The following is a 17,096-nucleotide window of genomic DNA, read 5'->3' as shown; positions in this document are numbered from 1 at the left end:
TTCTCCTTTACACCTTGAGGAAAAAGCAAAACTTTGGAGACATTAAAAAATGAATGGTTGCCAGGGGCCCGGGGGTCTTGCAGGTTCTTGCTCCCCCAGCCCCTGGCCATTTTAGGAAGAGAAGGGGAAGTCGCTGGGGCCTTTGAGAGCCGTGTCTCTGAAGTGCCTGCCTGCTCTCCTAGCAAGAGCACAGTTCTGCTGTGCTCTGCCCAGCAGGAGAGCGGGGAAGCTTAACCAGGGTCAAGGATTCCGTCCTGCCAGGGCTTCTGTGTCTGAGATGGAGGGAAGGACAGGCCTGATTTGGTCTCCCGAGACTCTCTGGAGTCTTCCCACTTGGTGCCAAGCTGTGCCCTCCACACCTGTTCCCAGATGTTTCCCAGAGTGCCCATTATGATTTATGACTCTCAAATTTCTTTTTGATTGGAACCAAAAGGGCACCATAACCCAGGAATGACAGAGCCGAGAACGGCCATGGAAAGGAGCGTAAATTCCTACAAGGCAGATGTGTCTGCCAGGGCCCTGGCAGCTCCAAGGACGCAGCATGATGGGAAGTCAGAACTCCACTCAAAGATGCGGCTGTCTTCCTTCCTGCACTTGGAGGCAGTTAAACATCCAGATGGCGAATAGACCAAGGGAAAGACTTTAGAAAACAGTAACTTGTAGAGCCTCTTCAAGTGCAGGGGTGGGGCAGATGCTCCCATCTTTGATGGAGGGAAGTACTCCATGATCCTCCTTGTTTGATTTTTTTACTTTAGTTCTTTTGAGATGGACTCTAAAGGGTGGCTGAGATTGACTTTTGCCACCTGCACTGTTTACAGTGTCTAAACCTTTTATATGATCACCGTCTCTCCCTGGTGCCCAAGAGTAGGACAGAGGTGGAACTATCCCCAGTAGAAGCGAGCTCTTATCTCCAGGGGACCAGTGATAAACTGGAGTCTACAGAAATCAAGACTTGTATGTTTAAGATGTTACCTTGTCCTCAAAGGGACTATGGAGCCGGGCCCGGTGGTGCATGCCTGTAATCCCAGCAGCTTGAGAGGCTGAGGCAGGAGGATCGCTAGTTCAAAGCCAGCCTCAGCAAAAGCGAGGTGCCAAGCAACTCAGTGAGACCCTGTCTCTAAATAAAGCACAAGATAGGGATAGGGATGTGGTGTGGTCGAGTGCCCCTGAGTTCAATTCCTGGTACAAAAAAAAAAAAAAAAAGAGGAGGGACTGTGGACCTGTGGGTCATCCCTGGAGACTCTGTGGTACAAAGTAGCCTTTGGATCTGGCTTTAGGTGAGGCTCTATCAGCTTCATAGAATGTGGTTCTAAATGGGGCCTTTCACTGCCAGGAGCCTCGGTTCCCCTCTCTAAAATGGGAATTCTCATATTTATCTCTACGACAGTTCTCTGCCTAAATGAGATGGGAGGGATGCAGTTGGTAATTCCATGTGCAAATGCTAATGTTATTGTTGGCAGCATGATGACAAATGTGGTTATGGCATTAAGGGTCTCTGTTCCTCGTAGAAGTGGAAGAAGTTGTTTCATGGTGCCTTGTCTCCCCCCTCACTGCTTTCTACAAGCCTTTCCCATAAGCCTTTGTCTCTCTTCTGTTGTCTCCCATATCCTCACTTCACCAAAACCATTCAGAGAGGGAAAGTGTTGAAAGAATCTAGTAGAGCCGGGAGGCAGGTTGGCATCTGACCACGGATGACTCCGTCCAACCCTGCCCATACAGGGACATCCTTGGGATATCACCAGATCCAGACCCCTCCCTCTAGGAGTGTTGTGACCACACATTTCTATTTTCCTCCAGACTCTGTTTGGCTTGGGCTGCCTGCTGTATTGACATTGGTGGCCAGGACTGTAAACCAAGTGTTTGTGGAAGATTCATAGGGAAAACTGAGATGACCTGTAGTCTTTATGAGGCCTGAGAAGATCTTTAATCTGGGTTATTGGCTTTCAAGATCCCTTTTAGGTCCCTGGTGCAGGGAGCACCCTGTGGAAAGGAGGGAAGAAAGGTTGGGCCAGTCCAACTGGAGCTGCCTGGATACCTGGGAGAACCTTGCCAGGCCTTTGCCCCAAAGGTGCTGATTTGGGAGGTCTGGGGGGAGCCTGCAAGTCTGCGTTTCCGACAGGCTGTGGGTGACTCTGATCCGCTGGTCCAGGACCACACACTTGGAGAAGCAAGGCTAATTGCAGCTTGCCAGCCAAATCCAGCCTGCCACCTGTGTTTGTAAATAAAGTTTTGAGTGGAGGACGGTCACTCCCATGCATTCCCACATTGTCGGTGATTGCTTCCCTGCTACAGTGGCAAAATGAGTAGCTGTGACAGAGACCATATGGCCCACAAAGCCAGAAATATTTACTATTTGGCCCTTTACCAAGAAAGCTTGCCAACCTCCACTGTAGAGGTTCCTCAACTCCCCGAGCCCCGAGGTTCTGATTATAGGCACAGCACTCCCCCACTCCCTGCTTTCATTCACTGGCTGAGTACTCTAAGACCCTCACCACCAAGACACCAGCTCTGCTAAGCATTGGATCATGTTTCCTGGAAGAAATAAACACAAGGACTAGTAATTACTGTTGCTTAACCTAGATTTTTGTAAATCACAAAACACCTTCAGGCCCTGCGGCAACCTGGACAGTGTTGTATCCATCTCTTGGCGGTACAAACTGAGGCTTAGAGGAGAAAGATTACCCATGGTCACAGGACGTATTTGTGACAATCCCAGGTCTCCTATCCTTTCTACTGCCTACCACGCTGCCTCTTATATACAACGCAAAATTGGATGGTATTTGGTTTATTCATGGCCTATCACAATGTAGCATGTTACCTCAAACTCCATGGCTTAAAACAACAGTGGATATTTATTATCACTCCTGGTTTCTTTGGGTTAGGGATTCAGAAGCAGGTTGGCTAGGCGTTTCTGCCTCAGGTGGTTTCCTGAGGCTCAGTCAGACAGCAGCCAGGGCTGTACTTATTGAAGACCCGACTGGTGCTTCACCCATGCGGCTGGCAGGCTGGTGCGGGCTGTTGGTGGGAGGCCTTGGATCCTTCCCCGTGGGCCTCTGCTCAGGCTGCTTGTGTGTCCTCACAACATGGCAGCTAACTTTCCCTGACCCAGTGATCCAAGATCCAGACAGCCAGGCGGACACTGAGTCTTCATTCAGACCTAACCTCCCAAGTCACATAGCATCATCTCTGTCACATTCTCTTCATCAGAGGCAAATCGCTTAGTCCAGCCCACATTCAAGAGGAGTGTCAGAGAATTTATAGACATTTAAAAACCCACCCAGTGTGCAGATTTCCATTTCACTGTCTGCTGGGAATGTCAGGGTCCCGTGGTATTGCCCCAGAGCTGACCTTCAGTTATAGAACGTCAGACTGAAGACCTAAGCCAGAGCAAGCTAAGTCACAAATGACTGGTAGTGTCTAGGCTTCAAGCTTCTTCTGCCTGGAGCACCCAAAGGACTCCACGGTGGGACTTGAGAAAGGGTCAGAGAGGGCCAAAGGGACACACCCACCCTTGTGGCATGCTTGAAAGTGGGAAGAAGTCCGTAGGCTTGAAATCACCCAGGTGACTTGGATGTGCTCCTCCTAGGTGCTGGGCACCCCCTCCCATTGGTTTCTTAATCCTCCCTGTTTCCCAGACTGGCAAAGCAGAGGCCCAAAGAGCCATGGCTGGAGAAGGCACCCAGGTCTGAAGCCCCCAGGCTGCCCTGGTCAATGCTCCGCACGGTTCTCCCATAGAGCATTAAACACGTTTTTGGTAAAAACTCTGCAGGGCTCAAGGAGGAGGCTGTGAACGTGTGGATGGAATTTGCCCTTCCAAGTCTTTGTGTTAATTCATCCTTATCTCAGCCAGCTGACTGCGTCTTGTGTCAGATGTGTTTCCAGGCAACGTCTGGGACTAATGGGGGGAGAGTCAAGTTTATTCTTCCACATCCTGCCAACTCTGTGCGATGCACCTTCCACGTAGGAATGCATCCATCCAGACCAGCGCTGAGCTCTCAGTGGAGCGGCGGCCAGCCAGAGCGCCTTTATAAACAGTGTTTGGACACCCTCTAGTGGATAAGCGGAGATGCTCACCACGCTTGCTGAATAGAACTAGCAGCCGGGACCAGAGGGGACGACTGGCTTAAAGATCCTCTTGACTCTATGAAGCGAATACCCAGCAGATGTAGGCGGAGGGCGGCTTGAGGATCACGTGGTTCCTTGATGATCCTGGAAAGGGATACGCTCTTGTCCTGCATCTTCTCCAGCATGATGACCTGATTAACCTGGTTTGTTTGAAAAAAAAAAATGCAAGAAATAAAAGCAAATGATTACACACATTTGTATGTGTGTATATTTCTGGATGCAGAGAGTATGTGTGATGGTAAGCAAGAATTGGCAGACTTTTTCGTATAAAGGAATATTTTTAGGCTTTGTGGCCCAGAAGCTTTGTACTCTGCCTTTTTAGCCCCCAAACAAGCATAGATATTTTTAGGCTTTGTGGCCCAGAAGCTTTGTACTCTGCCTTTTTAGCTCCCAAACAAGCATAGATACTATATAAATGAATGAGCATAGCTGTGTTCATTGTCTATGTAAAATAGGCAGTGAGCTTCATGTGTCATGGGCCATAGTTTGTCAACTCCTGGTGAAGAAGAAAAAACTGAATCATGTTTGTCTCTCACAGTGGATGGTAAATTTCTCAAGTGCACGGACCCTGTGTCTCACTCACCTTTGTCCCCATGCACCCAGCCCTGTTCCCAGAGGCAGCAAGTAGTCAAAAGTTGCTGGTCCAAAATTGCCTTTATGTCAACCTCTGTTATACATGAACTTTCTTTGAGGACTTCCTGGCATTTTTTGAAGAAAGAGCCGCATGCTTTCTGAACTGGATGTTAAATGATCAGAGAAATAGGACTAAGTGCCCTCCCCGTTTTCTTTCTATCTGTCTCTATTTAAAGTGAACCAACATGCTACCTGAGAGATCACTAGATAAAAAGGCCTTGTGATAATCAGCTTGATCCCATCTGAAGAGGCCATTCCTTGGGTTTAGTAGCAGTGGACAGCTTTGGGGAATCTTGTTTTGCAGAACCAGGGGTAGTTTGCCCTGAAGCATCTGCTATTTTCACTAGAACCTACTTATGCCCACAGATTTGCACTGGGGTGGGGGCTGGCTGGAGCATTCTAGGTAATGCTACATTCCTAACACAACAAGAAAACAGCAGGAGGGTTGGGGATGTGGCTTGATGGTAGAGTGCTTGCCAAGCATGCAGGAGGCCCTAGCTTCACTCCCCAGTAAACTGAAAGAGAGAAACAAGCAAGCAAATAAAAGAGCAGGAGTCAGCTTCTCGGCCTCACACACCAGCCTCTTCAGCACTGTACCTGGCTATTCCTAGAAGGTAGTTTTATGGTCTGCCAAATTGTGCAGTTTCTTTAGTTATTAACAATAGCTATCATCAGTAGAGCATATTGTCTCATCACGTGGATTTTAGAAAGTGCTTATTATCCCAGAACTATATAGATGATCACAGAAAAGTTCAACAGAGCATGATGTTGCTATTCTGTTGCATGAGAGCTAAAAAGCTTGGACTCTGTTGTTGGGTGTGCTTCTGTTTCCCCATCTAAAACAATCATGATTGAAGTTGTTTCAGGGGACAAGCTATGAGGTTCAAATGAAGCACTTACTTACACTTTAGTAGAGATTGTGCTGTTGCCTGGGGTTTAATCCCATAAAAAGTGCTTGGCAAGTATTGGTTGAATAAATAAGTTATTTGCTAGTCGCACACTGAGAATTCAAAGCCTGAAGCTTTCCACTAGCCAGATGCCCTTGACATTATACCATTAAATCAAATAGCAACAGAGAACATGGTAACCATAGCACTGAGGCAGACCTGTGGCATTTAGCATGTCTCCACTGGGCAGGGACAGGAGCTGAGGGTCAAACATCCCCAGCTCACTTACATTGAATCTTGTTGCTAGTACTGCTCACCAAAGAACCCTCAAGATCATTCTGTACATCCAGCATGGTGGAAATAGGTAAGATTTGCAGGTTCCATACAGGTGTGAAAAGCTTGAGTTAGAGAAATATAAGTGTTTAACCAGAGAAAGGAAGAGGGAAGGCACACCTAACAGTCATAATAAACCTTGGTAATAACTTTAGAAAATAATTGGGCATGGTGCCGCACATCTGTAATCCCAGCTGCTTGGGAGGCTGAGGCAGAAGGATCACAAGTTCAAGGCCAGCCTCAGCAACTTATTGAGGCCCTAAGCAATTTAGCAAGATCTTGTCTCTAAATAAAATATAAAAAAGGACTGGGGATGTGGCTCAGTGGTTAAGCGCCCCATGGGTTCAATTCCCGTAACCAATAAATAAATAAATAGATATTAATTCCCAGTACCAATACATAGATAGATAGATAGATATCCTTAGAAAATAGCAATAACTGGCATAGCAGCTCACTCATACCAAGCACTGTTGTGTACACATTGCTCAACTCAATTTCCCCCTCCCATGACCCTGTGAGGGAAACTTCTGTAGTAATTCTCTAGATGAGGAAACTAAAGCTCAGGGTAGCAACTTGCCTGAGGGCAGGGAATGTGAACTCTGCTTGTTGGTCTGCGGTTACCATGCGTGGTAGCACCTGCCCCTTCCCCCAAAGCCAGAGAGGAAGGAAAATGAAAGAAAGCATCAATAAAGAAATCAAGATGTCCTTATGAGTCAAGATAGCATTGGACCAATAGATGCCACTGGGCCCATGTTCTGCTCTGACCATTGATCAGCTCTGTCACCCTAGGCTGGTTGCTGCTGAAAATGGCCTCCACTTCCCAGCAACTATAAAACGAGGAGCTAATCAAATTCCAGGGGAAACACTATTGGGCCCTTGAACCACGCATGGAGTAAGCCTTGACTTGAGGAAATAGTGCCATCCTTGGAGACTGGTGTCAGAAGCCGAGCATGGGTCAGCCTCCTCCAAAATTGGACGTCCACCCGGCCTTTGTCTATGAGGTCGGGACGTACAGGATACACACATTATCAGCTAGGGGTCTCTCAGAGATTTGCTCCTTCTACCCTCAAAATTTTGCTTGATTAACTCCTTTTCACCTATTTAAATCTCAAACTTCCTTCAACCATCCAAATGATAGGGTCCTTGTACTTTGCAATTCCCATATCAACCTTATTTTTTCTTATAGACTCATCACAGTTTGTAATTAGATATTGATTCATGTAACTCCTCTGGGGGCAGCAACCATGTCAGTTCCCCGCCAGCTTTGCCCTGCCAGTGAGAACTTGGTAAGAATTTTGAATGAATGTATGTGGCCATATGTTGACCATCTTAAACACAGGTCAGGAGAAGAGCAGCCAGGCAGAGGAATGTTGGTTGGTTCTCATGGTGGGGTACGTCAAAGTAAAGCTACAATAGCTGATTTCCAGTGCCACATCATTGAAATGAATTAGTAATGATAATATGACTTAAGGTCCAAAGAGTTACTTCAAAAGTATACTGTTCTCAAGCTCACACCTGGAACCATGCAGTGCCTCTGAGCAAAATCTACTGGGAATACTGGTACTTGGCTCCTAGGGAGCATCGTCAAAAATCACCTGTTTTCAAAGCTGAGGGGTAGGTATACTAAAGGTGCTCCTGTCAATCAAAACTAATCTCAGAAGTAAATTAGCTTCGTGTGGCATTTCCTGCCCCACCAGCAGTGCCAAGAAAACCCGTGTTAGTGGTATTTGAATATGAATAAATCCCACCATGAGTGTACATCCTCAAGTCTATCATTTTAACACAACCATCAGATAAATCTGAGCAGCAGAATTGCTGTCACAAGCTTATAGACTTGACTCCTCAGGAAAGTCCTCAGGGACAAACTTGGTATCTCTTTTGGTATGGGTTTAAAAAATGTAAGATATCTGTTTCCTTAGTCCACAGAATGTTAGAATGAAGACGATCTGGACGTAGGTTATATACACAAAGAGAGGAGGAGGGCTGCAGGAATCCATTTACTGAGAACCATCGAGGTGACAGCTCATGTTTTTCAATTTTAAAAACTTTCTTCATAAACTGGGCATGGTGGTGCATGCCTATAATACCAGCAGCTCAGGAGGCTGAGGCAGGAGGACCATGAGTTCAAATCCAGCCTCTGCAAAAGTGAGGTACTGAGCAACTCAGTGAGACCCTATCTCTAAATAAAACATAAAATAGGCCTGGGGATGTGGCTCAGTGGTTGAGTGCCCCTGAGTTCAATCCCCAGTACTCCCTCAAAAAAAAAAAAAAATTCTTCATAGAAAACCTGTACCATCAGAATAGAAGCAAGGAATCTCATCCTATAGGACAAGATGGTAGTTGAAATATTTGATGTTTGCATTGACCCTGAATCATCAAAAGGAATTAGAAAAACTACATTTAATTTTAAAAGGGAGATAAAGAAAGGCATTTGACTGAGCTAATTGTCCTATTCAGGAGAGACATTGAAGAAAGAAACCGATTAGTTCACTAAAAAATAGAAATCTCTAGCTGATAAAGGGTATCTACCATCTGTCAAAAAACAATAACATCATCAAACTATTAAAGAATTAAAATAATAAAGGTGGTTACTATCACTTGTGTTCTGAAAGAAAGTTCTGGAGAGTCTAGCTAATGTAATAATGCAAAAAAAATTAAAAAGAAGGAGGAGGAGGAGAGAAAGAACCCGTATAAATATTGGAAAGCATCAAAGCAGATGTCTTAGCCAGAAAAGTCCAGGGAATCAACTGATATCAGTAGATTGATAAAATACCTTTAGAACTAAAAGGCTTATCACAAGCAGCTATTCTCACCCCATATCTTCTTATTCCAGCATCCTCCCTTCCCAGAGGTAACCACATGAGTCACCTCTTGCTTTATCCGCATTCATACTTGTAAATAATTTGTGAGCTGCTGTCTTTGGTTTTACATGGTAACTGGTAACTTCCTATCACCTTTTGTCTTAGCCCAAACTGCCATAATAAAATGCTACAGACTGAGTAAGTAACAGGAATTTATTTCTCACGGTTCTGTAAACTGAAAGTCCAAGATCGATGTATCAGCAGGGCAAGTTTCTTTGAGTCACAGAGAGCTGCCTTCTTGTTGGGTCCTCACAGGGCTTTTCCTTGGTGCACATGGTGGCAGGGGGTGGGGACGACAAGAAGAGAAGCCAACTCTCTGATGTCTTTCTTCCAAGGCCAGTAAATCCCACCATGAGTACACCACCCTTAAGACCTAAGCCTAATTACCTCCTAAAGACCCACCTCCTAATACCATCACACTGGGAATTGAGGCTTCCACAAATGAATGTTTCCAGAGACAAGCTTCAGGCTGAGGCCATGTCTGAGGCATCATTTTCCCTCTCCATATTATCATTGAAGTCAATATTCAGTGTTTATTATCTTTATGCAAATATTAGATCTGAGTTTTTTAGTGAACAATAACTTTTTTGTGTGTATGTGATTCTGGGCATTGAACCTAGGAATGTTCTACCACAGATATACATCCCCAGCCCTTTTTGTATTTTTATTTTAACACGGGGTCTTGAAAAGTTGCCCAGGCTGGTCTTGAACTTGAAACCCATCTGCCTCAGCCTCCCAAGGAGCTGGGATTGCAGGCATGCACCACTGCCCCCTGCCTTTCTTTTGTTTTATACTGAGGTATATATAATAGCATAGTGTCTCTTGTGTGTGTGTGTGTGTGTGTGTGTGTGTGTGTGTGTGTGTGTGTATGTAGTACTGGGAATTGAACCCAGGGCCTTGTGCATGCGAGGCAAGCACTCTACCAACTGAGCTATATTTCCAGCCTAGTATCATTTTTTAAATTTGTTCAATTATCTTTGTAGTTAATGGTCTCATTTTTTCCCAGTAGCCTCTCAATAACGTTTTCTGTAAGGTAAATCACACCAGATAACCAGAATTCCAGTTTTTATCTTATGATGAATTTCTCCTAGGGATCTCCCCTGGCTGCCATCTTAAACCTTTGCCTTTCTGGGAGGTTGAGTTTCCTGTTGCCTTCTCTTTCTCTTTCTTGGTTTCCTGCCTCATTTTGGTGGAGCAAGTTCTCTAGTAGCTTCAGCAGGTGAAGAAAGGGACATGCCATAGTCTTGATGATGACAACCTAGAATATTGTCTTCTGTCTGACTTGGTCACCCTCCAAGTCTGGGCACCTCTCCTGTGTGGATTTCACTTCTTCTTGGGGATGACCTTCACCTCTCTCCTGGGTGGTTCTCCTGTTGGCTTGTTTGGCATTTTCTTTTTAAACCTTATGCCCTGTTTTGGTGTCGATTCCCAAGAAAGATTGCATGAGAGGAGGAAAATTTTTTAGACATTGCAAATCAGGAAGAAAAAAAAAAGCATTCTCATCTTGCTCTTCATTGATAATCTTCCAGATATTTTCTGGTTAGAAATAGTTTTTCCTCAGGAATTTGAAAGCATTGGCCATTATCTTCTGACTGTTCACTTTTAGAAAGATTAAAAGCCATTCTTGCTTCTGATCCCATGTAGGGTAATCTGTTTGTTCTTTGGTTGTTTAAAGAATTTTTTCTTTCTGATTAATGCTCTGAAATTTCATGATGTACCTGGGTTTTGGTCTTTTTTTATCCATTGTGCTAGGTATTCAGGAGGTATAAGCCCTTTTATGTAGAAATTTGTTCCTTTAATTCTGAGTTTTCTTGACTTTTCTGGTTGGTTTCTTTCCCTCCATCTTCTCCAGTCTCTGTCCTGAAACAGTAATTAGATGTTTGGCCTCCTGATCCTGTCTTCTAACTTTCTGTATTTCACACTGGTGTTTGGGTTTTTTGTTTGTTTGTTTGTTTGTTTTGTTTTTGTCTTTTTGATGTGTTTCTAGAAGGTTTTCTCCGTTTTACCATCTGACATTTCTATTGAGTTGTTCATTTCTGCTATTCTCACTTTAATTTCAAAAACCATTTTTATTTTTGAAGGACCATTTGTCCTTCTTATAACCTCCTATTTCTCCTATACAGTCTCTTCTCTATGGGATGCAGAAGACTCTTTTCCTGGGATGTTTTCTTCTCCCTCTTGCAAGTCACTTTCTCCCAGTTTGTATATTGGTCTCAGATCCCACCCTTGCCAACAGGCTCTGCTGTCTCCATAGATCTGGGAAGGCTGGATTGTCTGCCCATGTTTTGAGACTGCAAAGCTTTTTAGCTGTTCTGAGCATGTGGCTGGGGCTTCTCAGCCTTGAACTTCATGGTGGATTGACCTAGCTGGGCTGTGTGCTGAAGAATCCTGGAAGTCAGTATCTTTAGCTTTTTTCTTCTACATTAGTCAAGACCCAGCTGCTAACCATCAACCCAAGTAGAGGGAAAAGTCGAGGGATTGAAAGTGTGGGTAACTCTTCACATTGAATTTAAACCTTTGCTTATAGTCTGATGCTGAAACTTTCAACTAAGCCCCTCGATTCAGAGGCTTGACTTTGTTTCACCTTCTGAAGAGTGGTTCTCGATCAGAAGTGATTTTCACCTCCCATGTTGGCAATTCTGGAAGTATATTTTGATTGTCATCAAGAGGGAAGAAGTGAAGGTTTGCTGCTTCCATCTAGTTAGTAAGAGGACGGGAATACTGCTCCAAACATCTTCTAGTGCACAGGACAGTCCTCTCCTCCATCAAGGAATTATTGACCCACCTTGTCAATAGGGCTAAGAGTGAGGAATCCTGACTTAGAAAATAAACCTTCAAACTAATGAAGAGGTGAAGAGTCATGCTGTAGCTTGGAGCAGGGCAGAGGGTAAAGACTAAGCTGCTTTCAAACAGCCTTCCATTCCCCCTCCACATTGCAGTCACTGCTCCCCACCCGAACTCAGCCTAGGCATCCAGTCCCAGAGACACCAGATCTTCTCAGACTTTGCAGCAAGGTTGGTTTTGTTCTTGACTTACCTGCTAGCCATCTTAGCATTTAGCCCTCTCGGAGTGGCTGAGTCCATTATCCCTTGTCAATCTGTGTTCTTAGCTCCCCCAAATGTGTTCTCTTTGCCTTCTCTCCTATTCATCCATCCTCCTGATAATTTTAGGACGGTTTGGGGAAGGAAGCAAAATTAGATTCTTCTATTCAGTCTGATATCTTTATCCAGAAGCCTAAAATACATTAAATATATTTGTAAGCTACATTGGTTGACACAGGCACAGCAATGACCACGGGTGAGTGGAGTGGAATAAAAATTCCAGAAGTCCAGAAGCTGAGCCCCGATATATAGAAAGTCACCATTAAGTGATATTTAGGTTGATTTGCTAGGAAAAAAAAAATGTTAAAAGCTCTTCTCAACTTACATATAGAAATCAATTCAAGTTGCATTAAAGGTGTAAATATACATATGAAATTACAAAAGAAGATATAAGAGAATATTTTTATAATCTCGTTGAGGAAGAGTTTCCTAAGTGGGTAGATACAGAAGAAGAGTTCAGGTAACCAATGAACAATGTAAAACTTTAAAACTCCTATTGACAAGACTTCATGACACTAAAAAAAGCGAAACTATGTGGGGAAAATATATACCACATGTATTGTTGGTTACTATCCCTCTTATGTAAAGATCTCTACCAATCAGAAAGCAATTTTTTAAACTTATCAGTTAAGGAAAGCTCTGTAAGTTACCTATAAACACTTGAAAAAAAATACTTATCACAGGTCAGGAAAATGTAATTTAAAGCAGAAACAAGAACAGAATGTATCAGTGGTTTATAACTTGCTGGCTCCTGACAGCAGTATCACCAGGAACTTGCTAGAAGTGCAGATTCTTAGATCCCACCCTAGATCTGAATCACAGACTCTAGAGCAAAGTCTGTGCAATCTGGGTGAACAAGCCCTCCACGTTTGAGAACCGTTGCTGGTGGTCAGGAGGACGAAAGAACTACATTCTGTGTTGTGTCTGACTCTCGGCGCTGAGTAAAGGAAGCCAGGTGTGTTGAGTACTGACTGTACGATTCCATCTGTATGAAGATGGAAATTGAGCAAAACTAATCCGGGAGGCTAGAAATCAGGATCATTGTTGCCCTTGGAGGGGAGACGCAGTAACTAGAAGCGGGTGCTGGCTGTGGTGTGTTTCTTGATGGGGATGCTAGGTACAAAGGTTGGGTCAGTTAGTGGAAATCCACCACACTGTTCCCTTAGGATTTGTCACACTTCTCTTGACTGTATTTCAGTAAAGTAGCGAAAGGCAAAATATGAGCTCTGAAGTAAGTCTTTAATCATTCAAAGCATAGGAATTAGCCAGTTGTGGCTACACACCTGTATCTCTACTAGAGACACTGAGGCAGGAGGATCACTGGAGCTTACAAGTTCAAGACCAGCCTGGGCAACATAGTGAGACTCTGTCTCAAAAACAACAAAAATTGGGGAATATAGTCCAGTGAGAGTAGAAGGGGGAAAGCATGTATAAATGAAGATATAGAATATAGATATAAAGGGCTGGGGTTGTGGCTCAGTGGTAGAGCACTTGCCTTGCAAGCATGTGGCCCTGGGTTCGATCCTCAGCACCACATAAAAATAAATAAATAAATTAAATAAAAATGTTGTCTCCATCTACAATTTAAAAAAAAAAGAATATAGATTATAGATATATAGATATAGAATATCTACATGTATACATGCTTTTTGATAGAAAGGTAAATGAGTATAAGGTTTTTGGAGAGTGATTTGACAGCATCTCTACAGCTTAAAACAGACTCGAAATTCTGCTTCTAGAACTGTGTCCTGGAATTCAGGTATGCAGAGATTATATTGTAAGAATATGCTCTGGGCATTTTTGTACAAACATAAAAAGAGATAACCTAAATTTACCTCCATAGGGAACTGGTTACATGAATTATGGTGAACTAGCAACTATTAAAATTGACCTAGCTCTGTACATAGTACATAGGATGTCCTCCATGGGATTGCTGACTGAAAGAAGCAAGTTATAGGCACCATGTAAGAATGATCCATATTTATAAAGAGAGAAAGAAAAGAACACTCAGGTGGTGGGTTAGGAATGCAAGAGAAAAGGTTGGTAAAATTGTTGGTATTGATTTTTTTTCTTAAATTTCCAAATTGTGGGTATATTTCTATGTTAATTTTTTAACCTATATTTATCACTCTTGAATTTTTTTTTTTTTTTTTAGGCCTGGCCTTACAAAATGCAAACCAGGGGAGAATAAATGGTGTTTGTGCAGTCTAAGCAAATAAAGATGTAGGACTTTTCTTAAATGTATGCACATACACATGCACATAGGAGATGAGTGACATTTTTGTAGAGTGATCTCCATCAGTACTGCTTATAGAGGGAGATAAAAGGTTTGCCTGAAGATAGATTTCACTTACCTAGGAAATTCACTGGAGTAGAACAATTCTTCTCTTGACAGGTACACTGTTTTTACTATGTTTGCTGGTGAGGTCAGGGGTCAAGTATTCCTGCTGTTTGAGAAACAGCTCAGTTAAACATATTGTCCTGCATCTGCAAGTGACCGTTGCTAGCAAATTGGACAACTGCAGCTCTGGACAACAGGCTCCATTTGCTTATTAATGAAAAACGTTTTTGCATTCATAGCCCAAGAGCTGTCAGGTGAACCTTAAACCTTTGCAATCCTGGAAGAGCACCATAAACACATTTGCAATCATTCATTCACTGTTGTTTCTTTTGTGAATCATCAACAAAAGGCCCATCTGACCCTTTCAGTTTGAATCAAGAGGCCTTAAAATGTTGTTTCAGATGCTGTTGTGCTGGATTATACCCATTACCAATCTTACTGATCCAAGGGAATGTCAAACATAGGGGTATAGATTACCTGTCAGTTGGGATGAATTGGGGCTCAAAATCCCCATTAGTGTGAGGCTCAGTGCTTTCTAGAGTCACATCCATTTTGTACATCCTCACTTTTTTATTGCCACCGATGTATGCACAAACACACATCTCCATTAAGCACCTTTTCTTTAGTATCCATATACAACATCAAGGAGACAAAAGATATGTCCATGTTCAACTCTAAAGAGGAGAAATAGCAACACTCAGACTCTGTCACCTGCTTCCCAGCACAGGCATGCAGACTTTCACAGAGAGTTGTCCTTCTCTCAGGAATCAACTGTAGAGTATCCTTGGGAATCCTACCTGAGGCTTCGTGACTCTCACTGAGGTCTTGCTTCTTAAAGAAGGACCCAAATCTCCTCCCTGTAGCATCTACTTTTTAAAATTCCTGTTGTTATGGTTTAGATGTGGTGTCCTCCAAAAGCTCACATGTGAGACAATACAAGAAGGTTTGGAGGAGAAATGATTGGGTTATAGCCTTAATCTGATCAGTCAATTGATCTCTGATAGGATTAACTGAGTGGCGGCTGGAGGCAGGTGGGGTGTGGCTGGAGAAAGTGATTCATTGGGGATGTGGCTGTGGGGTATATATTTTGTATCTGGCAAGTGGAGTCTCGATCTCTGCTTTCTGATGGCCATGTGAGCTGCTTCCTTCTGCCATTCTCTTCCGCCATGATGTTCAGCCTTACCTGGAACCCCTGGGGAATTGAGCCTGCTGTCTATGGATGGAGACCTCTGAAATCATGAGTCCTTAAATAAACTGTTCCTCCTCTACAATTATTTTGGTCAGGTCCTTCAGTCACAGCAGTGAAAAGCTAACTAAAATACCTGTCTTGAGGGTCTGGCAGCCATGTCAAACTTGACAGATTAAGAACTGAGCTCATCAACAGCATCCCCTCCCACCCCCCCCACCCCCACAACCTTTCCTCCTTTGTCATTCCAGCTGAACAAATGAAACCCTAAACCACTTCTTAAACCTTTCCAGAGACCTGGGACCAGTCATTCCACTGTATCCTCTCACACCACCATATGTAATCTATGAAGTCCTGCCTGCTCCTGAAATTTGTCATGAATTTACCAACTGTTCAATATTCACTCCCACCTCACTGGTCTTGAAGACATCCCCATCTCCCACTTGGGTACCTGCACCATCTCTGAACTCATCCCTCAGACCACCGCTTAACCCTCCACATGTCCATTCTCTGCATGCAGCCAGTGTGATCTGATAAAAAAAAAAAAAAAAATTAACCAGATGTCATCACTCTCTGCTTAAAACCTTCACCCTTAGGATAAAGTACAAAATCCTTAGATTTCCTGGGCCTGTGTCATGTGACCCTTTTTAACCTACTACATACATGTTCCTTCTGGTTTTGGAAGGTAGCCCAGCCCTCCCCACCCGCCACCTTTGCTCATGCCACACTCTGCAAGAACATTACTTTCCCACCTGTCTTAGGAGCTTACTTCTCTGACACTTCTTGTAGCTGCCAATAATGTGATGTCCCCCTATATGGAACCTGACCATATTCCTGCATAGTGACTTTCAGTTCTAATTAGTCTGATGTTCCCACCCCTAGATGTTAAGCTGTTTATAAGCAGGATCTGTTCAGTTCATATCCCACTTTCCGATGACAAGAAGCCTGACCATTGTAGATGCGCACGTGGTATACGAATGATCAACATTTATCTTCCCAGCTTTGTGTGCTTAGCGTTACTTTAGTATTTGTTCTGCAGACTGCAAAGAAAGCTAAAACGGAAATGAAATATTTTGTCCTGAGTCACCCAGCAAGCCAGCATTTATGGCCAGAGTTCACCCTGAATTTTTGATGGTGTCCCCTAGGGATGTGGTACAGACTCTAACTTTCCCTTGACTCAGGAATAAAGTCCTTCTGTCCAGCACTCTGGAAAGTGTTGGAATGCAAGTGCCTACTTTTCTCTGGCCTTCCTTTGCTCAGGACTCTAGACACCTCCGGTTTAGGTCAGTTTCTTGTGCCAGGACTCAGCAAGTGACGTTGATGTGGCTTTGGCTCTGGCCTTGCTCTGCAGTGGCAAAGAGTTGAATAGCTGTTGCTGGGACAGTGTGCCGCTTGTGATAACATGCCAAGTATCGTGTCTGCTCGGGGACCTTGGCTTGCTCTTCCTCTGACAGCTCTCTCAGGCCACCACTCTCCACCATCTGTGAGCAGGGCAGCGATGGCAGGCAGGGAATGCCCAGAGGCTCAGAGTTTGGGAGCAGATCAGCCCCAGGACCGCCTCTGAGTGGACCTGCAGTCTTGTTTCCTTGACAAGTACCATTCTGAGAGCAAATTCCAGCCACAGTTGCT

The 17,096-nt window shown here is 43.9% G+C and overlaps 1 protein-coding gene across 1 annotated transcript in view; it reads left to right on the top strand.

Moving 5' to 3' along the window:
* CMTM8 (CKLF like MARVEL transmembrane domain containing 8) overlaps positions 1 to 17,096 on the top strand; it is a 113,870-nt gene that overhangs the window by 73,889 nt on the left and 22,885 nt on the right. The gene's annotated exons all lie outside the window — the stretch shown is intronic.

Source organism: Spermophilus citellus (genome assembly GCF_964194105.1).
Source record: "Spermophilus citellus genome assembly, chromosome: 3".
NCBI lineage: Eukaryota > Metazoa > Chordata > Mammalia > Rodentia > Sciuridae > Spermophilus > Spermophilus citellus.
This window is presented reverse-complemented; position numbering and strand designations above follow the sequence as displayed.